Below are 22017 nucleotides of genomic sequence, written 5' to 3' on the forward strand. Positions count from 1 at the left end.
ATAAATATGTATGTAGAATTTATATATATATATATATATATGTATATATATATATATATACATACACACATATTTAGATATTTTAAGTCTACGTGTATATTTATGAAATTATTTAATTATGTATATGGATATATGTATATTTCATATTATTTGTATTTATATATGTGTATATATATATATGCATATATATATATATATATATAATTTCATTCTAAGTGTATTTTGATATAAGTATATATATATATATATATATATTAATATCAAAATACAGTTAGAATCAAATGACATATACACAATTCTTTTTTTATTTTTCAATTTTATTTATTTTTAATAATTTTTTATAATATATATATATACAATATATATAGTTATAATATATATTATATACATATGTGTGTAATATTACTGTAAGTGTATTTTTATATTAATATATGTATATATTAATAAAAAAAAATACACTTAGTATGACGTTATATACAAGATATATATATAGTTTTTATTTTACTGTTTTACCAGCAGAGGGGCTGTCAGACAGTCCCCCCCAGATGGAGAGGAACACCGATCGCGGGTGGGGGAACGGCGGCGATCGGGTAAGTATGAAGAATACTGAGGACCATTTTTGTTGAACGAACCTAGTACATCTGAGGTCGGGAAGGGGTTAAACATAAAATTGTAGCAAGTTTAAAACTAAATTACTAAATCTAGGCAAAAAAAATTTGATTTGGGAAAAATGTACCAACTCATCTATTTTCTCACCTTGGCGATTTTGGCACTCCACTGCCCAAATGCAAAAAAATAAAATTTTCTGTCTAGTAGCTATACCCCAAATGAAAAGAAACATGTAGATAAACATGTTTTTCCTTGGGTGTATATCTAAAAACAGTTTGCATAAGTAGCAGATCTCTTTTTGAAGCTTTTTGAACGCTCTCTCCTTGTAACCTAGCTCAGAATTTATGTGGCTGTCCAATTACAGACTTCCCAACCAAAGAGAAGTCTTTGGAAGGCAGATGCTCTGAGCAATTAGCTGACTCCTGAGTTTAGCTCTGCTGAGCTAAACAACCAAGAAGTAACAGGAACGGTTTTCCGACAGCTAAGGGGGTTTAACAAGGATCATTTTTTAAAAGTGCCAGTTTCTGTTGAAAAAAGGAGGACACACTTTACACATAAAACATAACGGGTCTGGAGTGTACCATAACTTTTGAAATTTAGTTTTCAATTTAACTAGAATTTAGTATTTAGTAAGTAAACTCATCTGTGTAAAATATAGGCTTAACAATTGCTTTATAGGTACTCTTTATGGTCTGATGCCTTTGCATATTCACTGATCTGGAAACAAAGGATGTAATTTATTTAGTTAACTGACCTGACAAACTGGAAGGAACAATGAAGTCCATCTCCATGATTGCAATTCAACAAAAGAACATCAATTTTAATTCTGTCACTTCTAACAATATTACTTTCTTTCTTTAGAGGTAATTACTGGTTTCATATAGTAAAATAAATGGTTGGACAGAAATAGAACTTTTTTTATTGTAATAGGTATGGTCCTTTTTATCAAAGTCAAATCAATATTCCAATATCTAAAGAGTTTATCAAAAGAGTTTCCAGAATGTTTTCATATTAAAAAATCCCAGCTAATAAACATTATATATATATATAATGGTTTAAATATTAAAATCTGCATATCTACCATTTTCGAGATAATTAATTTACACTACATTCTCTTTATGTAAGAAACAAAGAACAAAGTTACTTGTGCACTATCTCAAATCTTTAATGCACATTTAAACAACTAGAGGTTATTTAAACGTCACAGCAACACCTCTTGGTGAACTTATGATTCATGTGGAAAGACAAATTACTGCCTAGTATAAAAGGAACATTCCAAACTCTGTGGAACTATAGTAGTTATGGTGCTAGCTGTGCCCATGGCTGTTTGTTCTTACTTGGGGTTTACTGGATGGCACTCACCTCCTTCACCAAGAGGCAGAAGCTCCTTCTTGAAACTTCTATTAGCTATCCTGAGCTAAGCACTGCCATACAGGGACAACACATGGGCTGATTGCTTTCAGCCTAAAGAGATAAACTCTGCCCCACTAGGCTAGCTCAGAGCAGAGAAACTTCCAACTGTCAACGGAGGAGGTGGAAGTGCCTGATGGAAAACAAAATTGCTGTCAACGTGTTTTCCAGTAGCCACTTAGTTACAAACACTGGCAAAATTTAGCGTTCATATTTGTTTGTGTGTGAAAAATGCAAAAAAAGAAATTGAACGCTAATTTTGGCCAGTGTTTGCGACTGATTGGCTACTAAAAAAGACTAGACATACTCCATTTGCAATACCTTGGGTTGTCTACTTTTGCAAATGGTATGCCATCATGGGGGTAATTCTCATTCCAAGGCTACCATACAGTCCCAAAAGCAACATAACCAATTGGGCAAATTTCATTTGTAAAATAAAGGAAACTCAAGCCTTATATTTGACTTAGTAACTTTTGAAAACATCATAAAACCTGTACATGGGGAGTACTGTTATACTCAGGAGACTTCGCGGAACACAAACATTAGTGTTTCAAAATAGTAAAATGTATCACAACAATTATATCTTCAGCTGAATTACCGTTTGTGTATGAACAATGCAAAAAAATGCATTTTTACTGACGATATCATCGTTGTGATATGTTTTACTGTTTTTTTTTTAAACGCTAATATTTATGTTCAGCGAAGTCTCCCAAGTAATACAGTACATAAATATACATATATAAATAAATATATATATATATATATATATATATATATATATATATATATATACACTGTGTGCAGAATTATTAGGCAAATGAGTATTTTGACCACATCATCCTCTTTATGCATGTTGTCTTACTCCAAGCTGTATAGGCTCGAAAGCCTACTACCAATTAACCCCTTCACGACGGGTGACGGACAAGGTCCGTCATCCTGGGGATGCCCTTAACGACGGGTGACGGACCTCGTCCGTCACGCGGTAAAATTAACCCCAGATCGCCGCAATCGCGGCGATCGTGGGGTTAATGGTGCTCCGGTCTGCCTCTGCATTAGAGGCAGACCGGGAGCACCGGATCGGACTGTCCCAGCTCATGTGCCCGCTCTGACAGCATGTCAGAGCGGGCACATGTGCTCTGTATACTCACCTCCGCCTCCCTGCACTTCCGGGTTCACTGTGAAGTGCAGGGAGCCGGATCAGTGCTGATCCTGCCCCCTGGTATAAAAAAAAAAAAGTAAAATTAAAATCCCCCCCCCCTTTACCCATTTTAATAAAAAATTAACCCCTTCCCTGCCAATTGATCACTGACTACAGTGATCAATTGGCAGGGATTACATTTTAATATGATCTGATTTTTTTTTTAACCCCTGAGGGTTAATTCTTTTTTTTTTTTAACCCTCAGGGGTTAAATTTATTTTATTAATTAATTTAAATATTTTAAAATTATAAATTTAGCTAGCTGGGGAGGGTGGAAGTTAGTGGGGAATTGGGGGATTTAGTGTTAGGCTAACTAGGGGTTAACGTTAAAAAAGTTTTAAAATAAGCTTTAAAAAGTTAAAAAATTAAGTAAAAAAAAAAGTTTTAATAACGTTTAAGTAAAAAATAAAAAAAAAATAAACCCTTTACCCAGTCCAAATAAAAATTAACCCCTTGCCTGCCAGTCTATCACTGCCTACAGTGATCAAAATACAGATCACAGTATTATACTGTGATCTAATTTTTTTTTAACCCCTGACGATTAACTTTTATTTATTTTTTAACCCTCAGGGGTTAAATTAATTTAATTAACTAATTTAAATATTGTATAATTAAATATTTTGCTAGCTGGGGTGGGTGGGAGTTATGGGAAAATGGGGAATTTACTGTTAGTGCTGCTTACTGCTGGTTAGGGGTTAACGGTAAAAGAAAAAGCTTAGAAAAATGTTAAATCTGTAAAAAAAAGTTTTACGAAAGTTTAGGAAACTTTTAAAAAATGAATAAGCAAAACAAAAGTTTAAAAAATAGTTTTAAAAAGTAAAAAAAGTTTTAAAAAGTAAAAAAATACATTTAATAACGCTCATTACCACTACACCTGGTGCAAGCTAGCGGAAAAATTATCCCACGCTAAGGTTCAAAATATGCCTTTTGAAATACCCTGGGATGTCTTCTTTAAGAAATGGTATGGCTTTATGGGGTATTTGGATTATATAGCCTGGTAAAATACTCTAAAATGGGACATGGGCACAGCGTAAAAATTTAAAGTTTGAAAAAAATGGAATGGCTGTGTCCCAAATGTGCCCCTCCGATGTCCACATATACCTGGCAAAGGTACATACGGGGGTATTTTTGTACTCAGCCGACATAGCTGAGCAACATATAAAGTATTATAGAGTGGTGGTACACATAAGGTTTGCAAAATATACTGTGCAAACTCACTTTGTGTGTCAAAAAGGCAGAAAAAACGCTTATTACCACTACACCTGGTGCAAGCTAGCGGAAAAATTATCCCACGCTAAGGTTCAAAATATGCCTTTTGAAATACCCTGGGATGTCTTCTTTAAGAAATGGTATGGCTTTATGGGGTATTTGGATTATATAGCCTGGTAAAATACTCTAAAATGGGACATGGGCACAGCGTAAAAATGTAAAGTTTGAAAAAAAATGGAATGGCTGTGTCCCAAATGTGCCCCTCCGATGTCCACATATACCTGGCAAAGGTACATACGGGGGTATTTTTGTACTCAGCCGACATAGCTGAGCAACATATAAAGTATTATAGAGTGGTGGTACACATAAGGTTTGCAAAATATACTGTGCAAACTCACTTTGTGTGTCAAAAAGGCAGAAAAAACGCTTATTACCACTACACCTGGTACAAGCTAGCGGAAAAATTATCCCACGCTATGGTTCAAAATATGCCTTTTGAAATACCCTGGGGTGTCTACTTTAAGAAATGGTAGGCCTTTGTGGGGTAGTTTGTGGCGAAACCAACCTCGCCACTGGGCCCTGGAGAAGCCTGTTTGCTAGCCTCCTACCTGCTGACTATGGCCCCTGGGTTATTTGGGGCATATTGTACTTTATATTGCTGCTACTGGCCCTTTTAACAGCATCTATGGACATATTGGGACTTTTGGGACTACTGTCCCTTTAAGACTGTGCTACATATTCTAGTGTACTGCCTGTAATATTATATGTGTATTTGTGTGTTAAGCTTAACCTGGGATATGTATGCAGCATTCACCTGATTGTTCGGTAGAATCACTCCATTCATTATATTGAGTGAAACTACCGAACAACCAGACCACCCAGGAATAAGTGTGCCTCCAATTACAGTTTGCAACAATGTTGCAAACGGGTAATTGGCAATCAGTGTAATGTATTCTTTGTCCTCTGGGTGGCCGCCATTCGGGAAACAAACACGTGGCGGCGGCCATCTTAAACTACCGAACAGCGGTGTTTTGCCGTCGAGTGTCTGGAACTAAAATCGGACACTTGACTAGGCAAACACCGCTGAGACCTCCATACTTCCAGAAATTCGTATAGAAACTACCGAATGGCCCGCCGTTCGGTAGAAAGAACCCCTCAAACAAGGGAATTCATTCAAACCCTCTCCAGGCTCTATAACACAGGCAATTCGCCTGTTTTCATTCCCTTGTTTGTGACCGACCGCAGGGCCAAAATGCATGGAACTGTTTTCGGATACTTTACCCATGCGGTCGGTCAAATCTTTGGAACCCCATATCTCCCGAACCATTCATCCGAATGACTTGAATTTTGGATATGTTGTCCCCCTGAATAAGGGCTATCCAGCGATGCTGGATTTAAAGGTGTACCCCCGGGTTTTGGGGTACATCCAGAACTTGGCTGAAAAAGTGTACCGGATAATTGAGTTTAATGTTATCTGAGGGGAGGGGATGTGTGGGCTGAACCATGTATGTGATTGGTTATTTTATGCCTCCCCCTGGGTGTGGCCTGTATGTGGATTAGTGTAATAAAAGCCAGGCTGGATGAGCCAGTCCAGAGTTCCTGTTTTACCCTCAAAGTGATGTGTCGTCTCATTATTGGGGGGAAGGATTTATTGCATGCTGTTCCAGTTGACTGCTAGGAGTACAAGCCTATTCGTATGGTTCCTATTCAATGGTCTACAGCATTCATATGCTTGGGAGAATTTAAAAGGTTTCTCGGATTCGGTGATTGCGGTGTCTGCCAGAGTGCTTGGAGTCCTCAGGAAGCGCTAGGAGCATCCATTAACGGAGGTACCAAGTCGGGGTGCCAGGTGATCCGTTACATAGTTTGAATTTAAAACTTACGAAGATGCTTGGCAATTGCACATAGGTCCAGCGTCAAAATTCAAAGTTCTGGGGGCGTGGCTAACTGCCGAGCTGAATGGTCGCTTGAACCTGAGCTCCGGCTACCAAGGCCTATAATCCGTTCCAATCTGCACACTTTGGACCCGCAAAAGCAGCAAAATAAAAGATGGCACAGACTAAACAAAGAAAAGGATCAACTAAAGCTGACAAATTGAACTTCTTTGGCAGCAAACAGTCTGTAGACAGCCTGGAACACCTCCGGCCTTCCCAAGATGGCGCTGGGAGCCCTGAACACCAACACTCCCAAGACCCACAACAGGACACAGCCCGCGTTATGGCGACTGATCAAATCACTAAAAGCTACTTACTTGAGGCACTGGATACGCTCTCCCAGAAGCTCATCATGTCCTGGCAGCACTCCATGGATTCCCTGAGGAGAGAGGTACAAGAACTCAGTAAAAGAACGACACATGTAGAATCCAAGATGGATGACTTTGCAACAGCACACAACGATCTCTCATCACATGTGGAACAACTTGAACAGAAACTGCTATCGACCGAATCTAAGCTAGCAGATCTCGAAGATCGCTCCAGAAGGAATAACCTGCGGCTGCGAGGGATTCCTGAAACGATTCCGCAGGAGGAGCTGCAAAGGTATGTTAGAGGCCTGCTGAGGGCCTATGCGCCAGACATACCGGAAGAAATGCTACTCCTGGACCGAGTACATAGACTCCCAAAACCACGACATCTCTCAGGTGATATCCCACGAGATGTACTTACTAAAGTCCACTACTTTCACATAAAAGATCTGATAATACGCACGAGCAGAAACAAACCTACTCCTCACAAAGAATACCCGACTGTGAAAATATTTGCCGACCTGTCGGCATCCACATTGCGGAGAAGGAAGGAATTCGCCTCCATTGCGGACACACTGCGGGCACATAACTTAAGATTCCGCTGGGGATACCCCACCAAAATGCTCGTTACAAGAGAGGGGGCACTGCACGTGATATCATCCCCAGAAGACGGCATGAAAAAGCTCCAAACATGGGGCATCATGGAACGCTCGACAGATACAACACGGCTCCCGACCCGCAGAATGCAGGTAGACTGGAGTGCATCTCCAGCCCGAAGAGAAGACTGTTAATTGCGTAAAGTGAACAACCCTGCTGCCTACTCACAACTTACAAGAAAGCAGCCGAACTGCTTCCTATTGCTGGAGGCATCTCCGCGTCAGGGGCCCGGCATTACCTGACTCAACCCTTGGTCGACGAACCCATACAGCTCAAAAGGAGTCGATCCCGTAATGGCACCTACGCGCAATACAGACTCCATCTTGGCGCTGAGAAGATCTGCCTAAGGAACAGCCACGTGAAGAACTCTGAGTAAAGACAAAGATGGGACTGACTATGGAACTGAGACTTTCAAGCCGTGACTTCTCAGACCCGAATGCGGTCAGACTTATGGCATGTATATAACTACCTTCCGTCCCTCTTCTCCAGACCACACCACCGGTATGAGGCTCAGGTATGCGCCCGAAAGGGCAAATTACCACTAAGGTAGACATTCCCAGTTGATTGAATTGTTGTCCTCTCTTAAATACATGGCTATTAAAAAAAAAAAAAAAAAAAAAAATAAAAATAAAAAAAAAAAAAAATATATAAATAAATAAATAAATAAATAAATAAATAAATAATAGACTGTTAGATTATATGCTCAAGCAACTGGTAAACAATTGATGTAATTAGAAATTTGAAACAGAACTGGTGAACTAAATCTCTAGGTACCATTCTATTGTTTACTAAACCAAGCCAGGTTATGAACAAAATGTTATGTATTGATCAAATGTTATATGGTTAATGGATGTCATTACATACTCACTAGACAGAGGCACAAAGGCGTCTAGGGGCACCAACTGTAATTTAAAACACGGGTGACTGGTTAGCGGAGATGCCTCCCAAATGTTGGTATAGCACATGCAGGTTGTTACACGAAAGAAACACTTTATAGACAGGTCCAAACCCTCATGAATAACCCATAAGGCCGTTAGCCACACGTAAAGATATTTTGTTATCTACCCCCCATGGCTCCACAGTCAGGCGCCATGACCCCGCTAGGGGCAATTTGTACATATCCCAGTTATACCTACCCCGGTTTCCCGTCAACCCTGTTCACTCCCAGAGTATACGACATGATCTCCAGGTCTCAACAGCGCACACGAACAGTAACATTAAGGGTGTTTCGCAATACACGAAGACGATATAAACTAACAATATATGGTTACCAGCATTACTTCTTACCCATCAAATGAGTATAAAGATACAAACTCATAATGTGAGAGGACTTAATACCCCACACAAAAGGAGGGTGCTCCTGGAAAATATGAAAAAAGAACACGTAGATGTAATGTGCCTACAGGAAACACATTTTAAACATAACAAAATCCCAACGTTTGGAACTAGGGACTACCCCATACAGTACCATGCGACCCACTCCTCTAAATCTAGGGGGGTAACGTTCCTCATCCATAAATCCCTCACCTTTGAACTAAAACAACTCCACAAAGACACGCAGGGAAGATACCTTGTAATTTATTGCAACATCAATATGGTAGATTATACATTAGTGGGGATATATGGGCCTAACACGAACCAAAGAACTTTTTTACTTAAGGTTCTAAATAAAATCCCGCCTATGCAGAAAAAATCGATGATCCTCTGCGGTGATATTAATCATGTCATGCACGCAACGGCGGATACCTCCCTTAGCCCAGAGGCACCCAGAATCAAACAACTAACACAACAATGCAAAACGCTAACCAAGCTTATGCAGGAACATAATCTATATGATGTATGGAGGGTACACCATCCAAACGAAAAGGGGTATACTTACTTCTCCCAAGTCCACAAATCATATTCCAGGATTGATATGATCCTGATCTCTAGAGACTTATTACCAAAAGTTACCACCAGTGAAATCGGAGATATTTACTGGTCCGATCACGCTCCTGTCACAGCAAACTTACAGGCAAATTACGAACACAGGGGAAGAGCGGCCTGGAGATTAAATAACACGTTACTTAATAATACGGAATTTTGCACGCAGATCACACAAGATATCACTGAATACTTTAAAATCAATACACTCCCTGAACTGCAACCGACAACGACATGGCAAGCCCATAAGGCAGTAGTAAGGGGTCTCTTTATAAGTAGGGCATCCCACATAAAAAAGACAAGGGAAAGGCGATACCGTGATCTACTAATTACCTTGCGCGACTTGCAAAATACCCAGTACATAAACCCCACCTTAGAAAAAGAAAAAGAAATAACACTGGTCACGGACCAAATAAACGAGCTGCTCTTGGATAACACAGCATATATACTCCAACAATTAAGAATGCGCAACTACACACAGGGCAATAGAGCTGGGAAAGCTCTAGCGTCCTTACTGAGACAGAAACTTGCTCAATCAAAAATCCCCTACCTGCACAACCAAGCGGGAGGGAAAACATACCATCCACAGGAAGTCCTCACAGAAATGGCCAACTTTTACACCACCTTATATAATCTACGAAATGACCCGAATTCCCATCAACCAACCCCAACAGAAATACAACACTTCCTCTCCAAGGTAAAGCTACCTAACCTCACACTAGCACAACAAGAGGCAATTAGTGCACCTATAACCCTGAATGAAATCACACAAACGATCAAATCATTACCCAAAGGCAAATCACCTGGCCCAGACGGCCTTACCAATACTTACTACAAAACATTCAGTCGTACTATAGGCCCACATCTTGTAAATACATTCAACCATATAATTACTACAGGTGATGTACCTCAAGAAATGCTGACAGCTAACATAGTTACCCTGCCGAAACCGGGCAAACCGCCAACCAAACCACAAAACTTGAGGCCTATATCTCTGCTAAATACAGATGCCAAAATTCTAGCTAAACTATACGCCACGAGAGTGGCGGATATGATGCCCACCATCATCCATCAAGATCAAGTGGGGTTTGTAAAAGGGAGGCAGGGAGCGGATGGTACGAGGAAACTATATAACCTACTGTACTCCAAGAACCATCGGGGGGAGCCCAGTGTATTCCTGTCACTAGACGCTGAAAAAGCGTTTGACAGGCTGCACTGGGGCTTCTTACGTGAAACATTGCACAAATTCCACTTTCCCAACCAATTCATAAACCTGATTGCGGCACTGTATTCCTCACCCTCGGCCAAGGTCACGAATAGCGGCTTCACCTCGGCACCCTTTAAAATAACAAATGGAACACGACAAGGCTGTCCGCTGTCGCCGCTCCTTTATATTCTGGCACTGGAGCCGCTGCTCCAAACAATCAGAGATGACAATAACATCACAGGTATCACAAGAGGAGGGAAAGAATACAAACTCACTGCATTCGCGGATGACGTCATGCTTTCATTAACTGACCCGCTCACGTCCATCCCAGCGTTTACTGACATTTTAGGAGAATACAGCGCCTGCTCATACTATAAATTAAATATTACGAAAACACAGGCTATGTGCCTCCACGCAACACCAGGTATGACTAATACACTACAACATTCCAATGCCTTCAAATGGAGACACGATCACCTCACTTTTCTGGGGGTCAAATTCACAAGGCACGCACATAAACTGCTTAAAACTAATTATCATACACTTCTCCACACTATCAAAAACCAGTTATCCGGCTGGAAAAATAAATATATTTCATGGACTGGCAGAATAGCGGCCGTTAAAATGATGATACTCCCCAAACTCCAATACTTGTTCCGCACACTGCCTATACAATTGCCAACGTCATACATCAACGAGGCACAGAAAACTCTTAACTCCTTTGTGTGGATGCACAAGAGACCTAGAATCGCAGCGAACATACTTTATTTACCGAGAACCAAAGGGGGCATGGGACTCCCAAATCTGGATTTGTACTATAAAGCGGCACTTATCAGTCCACTCATAACAGCGTTCCATCTTCATGCCTCCCCGCCCACTTGGGCACATATAGAGGCAACTTACACAGAGGGGTATGACATTACGATAATAGCTGGGATCCCTAAACAACATAGAAGAAAATTTCAAAATATGCTCCCAATAACCTCTTTGACACTACAAATATGGGACAAATACATATGTACCCTAAACCCCAAATTAAAAATCCTGCCAATGATGAGGATCCGCTCCTTTGAATTACTCATCCCACACTTGAACACTAACAGATGGGACAACCTAGGTCTAACACATGTACATCAACTGCTGGCCAATGATGAACCCCTCGCCTTTCACGCCTTACAAACACTGTATGGCCTGCCTCCCACAGCTGAGTTCGCACACCGGCAAATATGCTCGTGGATAGGAAAAAATAGAGACCCAAACATACCACAGGACATACAAAGGAATATGTTAGCTCTGGGAAGACTATGTGGGTCGCCTAAACGGCCGCGGGGCACGATCTCTACACTGTACGATAGCTTACAACCCACTAGAGATATCAGGCAGATGAATTTCATTAGACAATGGGAAAAAGATATTGGGAAACAGCTACCAGAGGACGAGTGGGAGAGAAGCTTTGTAGCAAATAACCAGCTTACACTTTGCACATCTCACATAGAAATGGCTAGGAAAATGCTTTATAGATGGCACATGGTGCCAACCAAACTGAAACATATAGACCCGAAACAAACAGGAGCATGCTGGAGATGTGGACAGGCTAAAGGCGATACTATGCACATATGGTGGACATGCCCCGTTATCACCAAACTATGGGAAGATGCTAAAACCCTCATACAGAAAACGGGGAATATAGTTATCCCTTTAGAACCAGAAATCTTTCTCCTACAACACATTCCACCGAATATCTCTAAAACCCACAAATATCTCGTCTTCCATATTGCTATAGCAACGCTCACATCTATAGCCAAAGCCTGGCTACAAAAATTACCACCTACAATAGAAATGAGTATAGCACAAGTAGACAAGATCAAACTATACGAGTGTGCCACAAGAGCCCACAGAGCTCCCAAAAAATTTTGGGTAGAGGCTTGGAAAATGTGGGATGAGTATAACCGCCTCCAGAGGCAGGACGTAGAACCTAGGGCAAATACAGTGAGCGGAGGAGAGCTAAAACAGAACAAAACACTGAGGTAACTAAAAATCCCATAAAAAATATGAGACGCCATAGCGGTAAAAACTATGAGACCTGAAAAGATCGCAAGAAGAATCCGTACCTAGCAAACTCTGGAACACCACGTTCCCCCCCCCCCCTTCCCCACCCCCCCACCCACTGCCCTCCAGTTGAAAGTTGAAAGTTGTTCAATTAATGGTCTACAAGGCACACCTTATACCAGGAATACACAAATGTGAACTAGTAACAGATATCATATAGAATGAGAACTTGAGCCACAGATCAGCACGGATACTAACGTAGAGAGTCAACGACCGAGAGACAAATAGATAGATCTGTGATATAGGTCTGCTACAAATGGTGTGGCGGATGGTACCGTATACAGCGCACATCATGCACTAAATACATCCCACCCTATATTTTGGTACAGTCAACTCTGGCTCAAAGGCTCTCCTCTTTCTTATTATGGCTATTCTTATTATTATTAATATCAATATTAGCATTATTGACTTGTGTATTATTTCTTATTCTCTGTATCTTTACTTATTACGTGTACAATTGCTTGTATCATTACTTGTAATATTACGTGTATTGTCAATTGCACTGTTTCCTGTTTCCTGCAATTGCACCTATATCGCCTGTAGACCTATGACATACAATACTGTAAAATGTTGAAAACTTTTAATAAAAAGAAAGTTAAAAAAAAAAAAAAAAAAAAAAATTCAAAGTTCTGTAAAAACTGATATGGCTTGGTCTCCAATATGCCACTGTAGCTTCACAAAATAGTGCCAAAGACATTCATTGGGGATGTCTTTTTACTCAGAAGACTTAGCTGAGCATAATTTGAAGGTTTTGAACTTAGTGGCACATATGAAATATACAAAATACCCAGCAAAAATGCAATCCGTATGTCAAAAAATGCACAAAATTATTTTTTACCACATACTTTGGCATATATTGGTGAATAAATGGGGGCATGCTAAGGCACAATATGCACCTTATGATATACCCTGGAGTGTCTACTTTTACAAATGGTAGGCCTTTGTGTTTTTTTTTTTTGAACAGTCAAACTGTTATAATACCCCAAATGGAAGCATAGGCTCATTAAATCCGTCTCTCAAAATTCAACTGTGAATACTGAAAAGGACAGGTCTCCTGTATGGCACTGTAGCTTCACGAAATAGTGCCATAGACATACAATGGGGGTGTCCTTTTACTCAGAAGACTTAGCTGAGCATAATTTGGGGGGTTTGAACTTAGTGGCACATATGAAATATACAAAATGCCCAGCAAAAATGCAATCCGTATGTAAAAAATGCACAAAATTATTTTTTACCACATACTTTGGCATGTAATGGTAAAAAAATGGGGGCATGTTAAGGCACAATATGCACCTTATGAGATAACCTGGAGTGTCTACTTTTACAAATGGTAGGCCTTTGTGGGGGTTTTTGAACAGTCAAACTGTTATAATACCCCAAATGGAAGCATAGGCTCATTAAATCCGTCTCTCAAAATTCTACTGTGAATACTGAAAAGGACAGGTCTCCTGTATGGCACTGTAGCTTCACGAAATAGTGCCATAGACATACAATGGGGGTGTCCTTTTACTCAGAAGACTTAGCTGAGCATAATTTGGGGGGTTTGAACTTAGTGGCACATATGAAATATACAAAATGCCCAGCAAAAATGCAATCCGTATGTAAAAAATGCACACAATTATTTTTTACCACATACTTTGGCATGTAATGGTAAAAAAATGGGGGCATGTTAAGGCACAATATGCACCTTATGAGATACCCTGGAGTGTCTACTTTTACAAATGGTAGGCCTTTGTGGGGGTTTTTGAACAGTCAAACTGTTATAATACCCCAAATGGAAGCATAGGCTCATTATATCCGTCTCTCAAAATTCTACTGTGAATACTGAAAAGGACAGGTCTCCTATATGGTACTGTAGCTTCACAAAATAGTGCCAAAGACATACAATGGGGGTACCGTTGTACTCAGCAGAAGTAACTGAACACATAATAAAACTTTGTACAGGAATAGCACACAACAACTTTACAAAATACACATGAGAAGTTCTTTGTTATACGTTTGTGTGCGAAAACCCCCCAAAAACACAATTTTACTCCAATATTTAGCAGAGGTTGGCGGTAAAATGGCTACGTAGAAAGTGTCAAAACAACCTTAGGTAAATAGCCTGTGATGTCTACTTTATATAAATATATACTTTTGTGTGGCAATTTTGTTTTATTTTATGGCTATTAGGCTTACAAGACAAACATACCAAATTCTAAAATCGCTCCATATTAAAATTTTATTTTACTCCTTGTGCTTTGTGACCTGTAACTACCAAAAAAAACTTAAAATCCCAGACACATTATATATTCTGTAAATCAGAACAAATAAATGAATTTATTTTTAATTACTTTCCTTAACCTGCACTAATTATGCACACATTATAATTGCAAAAACTGTAAAAAAAAAACAATATTTTTCATTTTTTTTGCATTTTTCTGTATTTTTTTTATAATAAGTAAGCATTTATATATTTATATGTTATATCAAATTAAAGCCCTTTCTGTCCTTTAAAAAACAGTATATAATATGTGTCGGTGCAATAAATGAGAGAGATTCAAATTGCAGTTGAACGCAAACAGCAAGAAAATGCAAAAATTGCTTGTGTCATTAAGCGTAAGTCAAGCTTCTGAAGCTCTGTCCTTAAGGGGTTAAGCATATTAGGTGATGTGCATCTCTGTAATGAGAAGGGGTGTGGTCTAATGACATCAACACGCTATATCAGGTGTGCATAATTATTAGGCAACTTCCTTTCCTTTGGCAAAATGGGTCAAAAGAAGGACTTGACAGGCTCAGAAAAGTCAAAAATAGTGAGATATCTTGCAGAGGGATGCAGCACTCTTAAAATTGCAAAGCTTCTGAAGCGTGATCATCGAACAATCAAGCGTTTCATTCAAAATAGTCAACAGGGTCGCAAGAAGCGTGTGGAGAAACCAAGGCGCAAAATAACTGCCCATGAACTGAGAAAAGTCAAGCGTGCAGCTGCCAAGATGCCACTTGCCACCAGTTTGGCCATATTTCAGAGCTGGAACATCACTGGAGTGCCCGAAAGCACAAGGTGTGCAATACTCAGAGACATGGCCAAGGTAAGAAAGGCTGAAAGACGACCACCACTGAACAAGACACACAAGCTGAAACGTCAAGACTGGGCCAAGAAATATCTCAAGACTGATTTTTCTAAGGTTTTATGGACTGATGAAATGAGAGTGAGTCTTGATGGGCCAGATGGATGGATTGGTAAAGGGCAGAGAGCTCCAGTCCGACTCAGACGCCAGCAAGGTGGAGGTGGAGTACTGGTTTGAGCTGGTATCATCAAAGATGAGCTTGTGGGGCCTTTTCGGGTTGAGGATGGAGTGAAGCTCAACTCCCAGTTTCTGGAAGACACCTTCTTCAAGCAGTGGTACAGGAAGAAGTCTGCATCCTTCAAGAAAAACATGATTTTCATGCAGGACAATGCTCCATCACACGCGTCCAAGTACTCCACAGCGTGGCTGGCAAGAAAGGGTATAAAAGAAGAAAATCTAATGACATGGCCTCCTTGTTCACCTGATCTGAACCCCATTGAGAACCTGTGGTCCATCATCAAATGTGAGATTTACAAGGAGGGAAAACAGTACACCTCTCTGAACAGTGTCTGGGAGGCTGTGGTTGCTGCTGCCCGCAATGTTGATGGTGAACAGATCAAAACACTGACAGAATCCATGGATGGCAGGCTTTTGAGTGTCCTTGCAAAGAAAGGTGGCTATATTGGTCACTGATTTGTTTTTGTTGTGTTTTTGAATGCAGAAATGTATATTTGTAAATGTTGAGATGTTATATTGGTTCCACTGGTAAAAATAAATAATTGAAATGGGTATATATTTGTTTTTTGTTAAGTTGCCTAATAATTATGCACAGTAATAGTCACCTGCACACACAGATATCCCCCTAAAATAGCTATAACTAAAAACAAACTAAAAACTACTTCCCAAAATATTCAGCTTTGATATTAATAAGTTTTTTGGGTTCATTGAGAACATGGTTGTTGTTCAATAATAAAATTAATCCTCAAAAATACAACTTGCCTAATAATTCTGCACTCCCTGTATATATATATATATATATATATATATATATATATATATATATATATATATATATATAGTATCCAGTTGTACCCAGCACACACACTCATAGATTGTCAAAAAATGCCGGGTGCATCTTAGCCATAGCCAAAAACATATAAAATAATCTCAAAAATAAAGGCTTGCACTCACGGTCTGTTGTTAGGATTAAAACAATTCTTCTTTATTCCATATTATTAAAATATAGTTGCTGTCATCTTTGTCGACGTTTCAGCCACATCAGTGGCTTTCATCAGGACCAACTCAGCTCACAAAACTATTACATATACAAAAAGTCGCTTATATATAGCTAAACAGACTTCTAAGACAAATTAAAAACACTTACCACCTGTGTATTCAGGCGCCCGGCGTCTCACACTTCCGTGTGCGCATGTGCGAACATGCCAAAACCGGAAGTAGCGTGTACGCGTCATTGTGCCGTTGCCGGGGTAACCCGAACTGTAAACAATCCACCCGGCAACAAAACACTCCTACACACTGCCCGGGCGCCTATTAGGTGAATCAAACAGATAAAAACATTTATGCATATATTACTAATCCCCCTGCAGCACATACTTTATGTGGCTAACTGATACCATGTCATCTCGGACATTTTTTATTATGTCAGCTGCTCACTCTATCTATCAAAATTCTGAGGATTTAAGTTTCTCTCCAAAATATAATATAATGATATCCTAATGAGAGTAAGTATTGATGAGGTTCCAACATGTTCTAAAAATAGGATTGGACCGCCTTCAAGGATGTTTTTAAAGATATATCACACATCTTAACTCAATTAGTACTCTCTCTCTAATTTCTTAAAGGGGACAATGCCTTCCCTATTGTATATTAAAGCATTTATTCACAATTTTACAACAATGAATTTTCCAAGTGCTGAACAATATATTTAAAGTGATACTCAGTGCCTACTTGTGCAAATGTTTACTTTAGATAATGTAGTGAAACTTATCACTAATATATAAATTGTTAAAGTGATACTATGTTGCATTTATGTACAATAAAGTGCTGTTGTTAAAAATTAAAGTGGTACTCTGTGCTGTTTATGTACATTTTAAAGTGATACTATTTGCGTTTATGTACATTAAAGTGCTCACTGTTACTTATTAACATGATGCCTTGTGTTGTTTATTTGTGATTCTTTAAAGTGATACTAATTGCATTTTATGTACAATAAAGTGCTCACCTAGGTTATTAAAGTGATACTTTGTGCTGCTTACGTACATTTTTAAAGTGATACTTCTTGCTTTTATATACACTAAAGTGCTTATGGTTAAAAATTAAAGTGATACAATGTGCTATCTATTTGCTGATATTACGATGATACTGCTCTCCCTTTTCCTAAAGTGTATTGGGTTAAGTTGGATCTCCTTACTCTCTCATCTAATACCTAGTAGGTCATCTATCTAAAGACCTATGTTGTGCTGCTATGGGGGATGACTCTACTATTAAAACAAAACTTTGCTCAAGAGGATTGACATATAGTCTAAATCAAATGAAAGGGGCATATGATAATTGCTCATATAAACCCCTGGGTGCAACTGTGTCCAGTTCAAAAATCCAGAACGCCTCCCTGCGTAGTAATATGTTGCCTCTATTCCCACCTCTTCTTGGGAGTGGAACATGGTCAATTGCCACAAATTGTTGCCGGGTGGATTGTTTACAGTTCGGGTTAAATGCAACATAGTATCACTTTAACAATTTATATATTAGTGATAAGTTTCACTACATTATCTAAAGTAAACATTTGCACAAGTAGGCACTGAGTATCACTTTAAATATATTGTTCAGCACTTGGAAAATTCATTGTTGTAAAATTGTGAATAAATGCTTTAATATACAATAGGGAAGGCATTGTCCCCTTTAAGAAATTAGAGAGAGAGTACTAATTGAGTTAAGATGTGTGATATATCTTTAAAAACATCTTTGAAGGCGGTCCAATCCTATTTTTAGAACATGTTGGAACCTCATCAATACTTACTCTCATTAGGATATCATTATATTATATTTTGGAGAGAAACTTAAATCCTCAGAATTTTGATAGATAGAGTGAGCAGCTGACATAATAAAAAATGTCCGAGATGACATGGTATCAGTTAGCCACATAAAGTATGTGCTGCAGGGGGATTAGTAATATATGCATAAATGTTTTTATCTGTTTGATTCACCTAATAGGCGCCCGGGCAGTGTGTAGGAGTGTTTCGTTGCCGGGTGGATTGTTTACAGTTCGGGTTACCCCGGCAACGGCACAATGACGCGTACACGCTACTTCCGGTTTTGGCATGTTCGCACATGCGCACACGGAAGTGTGAGACGCCGGGCGCCTGAATACACAGGTGGTAAGTGTTTTTAATTTGTCTTAGAAGTCTGTTTAGCTATATATAAGCGACTTTTTGTATATGTAATAGTTTTGTGAGCTGAGTTGGTCCTGATGAAAGCCACTGATGTGGCTGAAACGTCGACAAAGATGACAGCAACTATATTTTAATAATATGGAATAAAGAAGAATTGTTTTAATCCTAACAACAGACCGTGAGTGCAAGCCTTTATGTTTGAGATTATTTTATATATATATATATATATATATATATATATATATATATTTATTTATTTATATTTAAATAAAATCTGAACATAATCAAGTCATTTTATTAGTTACAATTTGAGGGACCTGCCTGACAACCCAGGCAAAAAGTTCAGAAAATTTGGCTCGCAAGCCCTATATTTTACCCTATAACTTTCTAGGAACCATAAAACCTGTACATGAGGGGTACTATATATATATATATATATATATATATATATATATATAGAGAGAGAGAGAGAGAGAGAGAGAGAGAGAGAGAGAGAGAGAGAGAGAGAGATACATGTATGTATTTATAATGAAAGGAGGAAAAGCACTGCCATGGGAAAATAATGGTAATTAGTTAAAACATAACTTTTAATAGTGAAACAATCAAAAAGTGATATAAATATGAAATCTAATTACTCTCAAGAGACCTCAATATACCAAAAGGGAATATAGAGAGATGAAATTAGAGAGAAAAGAAATAAAATTATAAGGTAGACAGATAAGTGGTAGTGATTAGTAGAGGATGTCCAGGTTTAAATCAAGTATATTGTGACAATAGAGTCAAGTTTAGACACTTAAAAAATGTAACAACCAAAGATATAGACTAATGTTGCAATGTATCAGTTGTTACAAGCTAATCACCCTCTAAGCTTGTGACAGAAAAGTGTCAATACACCTGTATAGGTTAGAACATTATATTTTGTGATATGCCTATAGATATATGTATTGCTTTAAACACAAATAGATGTGCTAAAACTTAGTTGATCTGTCTCTTATAAACAAACACTTCTTATCGTTCTAAGTGTGGAACGACAAGTCTGTCTGATATATCCTGTTCAGACTAACTATTAGAAATAGGAGAGGTGAAAAGTATATATATATATATATATAAATATATATATCTACTAAAGTTTCTATTGCCCGATATAATTGTCAAAGGGCTGAACTAGAGTAATTAAATGAGTTACGATATGTATATATAGAGATATAATGCAAAAGTCTAACTGTGCCTTCAATAATAGAAAAGCTAAACTAGCTAGCTGTTAGATATAAAAGAACCCTGATAAGTGAAAAATAAATCGAAGCGCCCTGATCAGCGTGATGTAAACTTGTAATTTCAATGTACTGTGCGCAAATACCGAAATTTGTTTTGAATATATCTTTATTGTTTTCACAATGTAAACGTATATATCAAACTGATTTGTGGTAAAGCAAGTAGTCGCCCGCGCAGGGGCATAAACATCAGTAAATAAAGGTGCAAACAGTTTGTCGTTTACGCAGAAGCGGATTTGTCATAGCTTGTATAGCATAACATAGTCAGTGAAGGCAATTTTGTGCACCAAGAATAATATGTAATAAAATATATTAATATGTAAGCATGTAAACGTGTGAATGCTCATTTAATTAAAGTAATTATCTTACAGTGCAGTACTGGTAAAGGTTATATACTTGGACACCCTATATAAAATGCTGTTGTCTTGTATATTAAACATACAGTAACTTTAAGATAACTTATGTTTCTTAACTTAAAACAGTCAATGCCTGGTAAGGCAGTGGGAGAGGCATGCAATATAAATGAATGTGTAAAAAATAATATTGTAAACGTTTAACACTTTTAGCAGTGCAGGAGCAAGGTTGGCCTTATTATCAGTTCGGTGGGGAACCCTCATGGCACAGCTGCCGTGTATTTCCTGGGCTGCCGAGTCTCCGTCTGTCCTCCCCGCAGCAACCCCAGCCCATCGCCAGAGTCCTCCGTGGCTTTGTGGGCACTCGAGAGCAGAGGCAGTCCATACGACTCCCACACCTTGAGTCCACGGGCCTCCCTCTCCCTGCACCTCCCCATCACCACCCAAGACTCGGGGGAGCACGTGGCCCGACGTCTCACCTGGTGCCAGCCCCACCGGGCTTGCAGCACCAGGGACTTGGTGCACCGGGGACCCCTCAGACCCAGAGGCCAGGGCACTCTCTTTCCCAGCAGGCGGGTAGTCACTGCGGAGGATCCATCCAGCGCTCGGCTGCGCCCAAGTCCACTCGGGACGGCCAGATCAGCTCCCCTTGGTGCATTTTCTGCACAGCTACTCCTTCTCTGGTGTTGTCAAGGTGCCTTTAAGGAGTGTGCTTGCAGGTTGTGGGGCCTTAGCCTGTGTAACCTCTGTGGAAGCTCAGGCTTCTTGTAATCCCAATCAGGGTGTCACCTCTGGAGGGTATAGCTTCCCCTCCGTGGCTGTGTCTGCTGTTGCTGGCTGACCTTCACATGGCCTTCACCAGTGCAGGCGGTCGGCATCTAACTCGCGCGGGGGCTCCCGCCATGGCACGTGTCGCCGCCACGGGACCGGGATAACCCCCGCCGGACAAGAGGGGGGAGGCGGGGCCGTGCCCCGGGCCGAGGGCCTCCCCATACCGGGGTGAATTCCACGTGGCATGGTGTCTCGGTGATATGCTGCGACGCCATGTGGCGCCGCATGGAGGCCGGGCCCGGTCCTCTTTGCTTGGCCGACGTGCGGTAAGTGTCGTGCGGGCATCTGAAGTGAGCTGGTGCCGTTCCCCATTCAGGGATGGCGTGGAATCATAGTTATGAGCGGTCTGGGGCTATTTTCAGTGCCTTTTTGCTTGCTTGGCTCTGGAGCCCATGTGGATGGTGTCCAGTCGGCCCGGCGGCCCGGCCCCGCCCCCCCAAATACCGAAATTTGCAAGCACAGATAATAAATGAAAAATACCCCAGCCCAGAAAACCTTAGATCGGAGAATAACTAAATAGTGCTGGTAAAGTCCCACCAGA

This window comes from Pelobates fuscus, chromosome 1 (assembly GCF_036172605.1).
Source record: "Pelobates fuscus isolate aPelFus1 chromosome 1, aPelFus1.pri, whole genome shotgun sequence".
NCBI classification, from domain to species: Eukaryota; Metazoa; Chordata; class Amphibia; order Anura; family Pelobatidae; genus Pelobates; species Pelobates fuscus.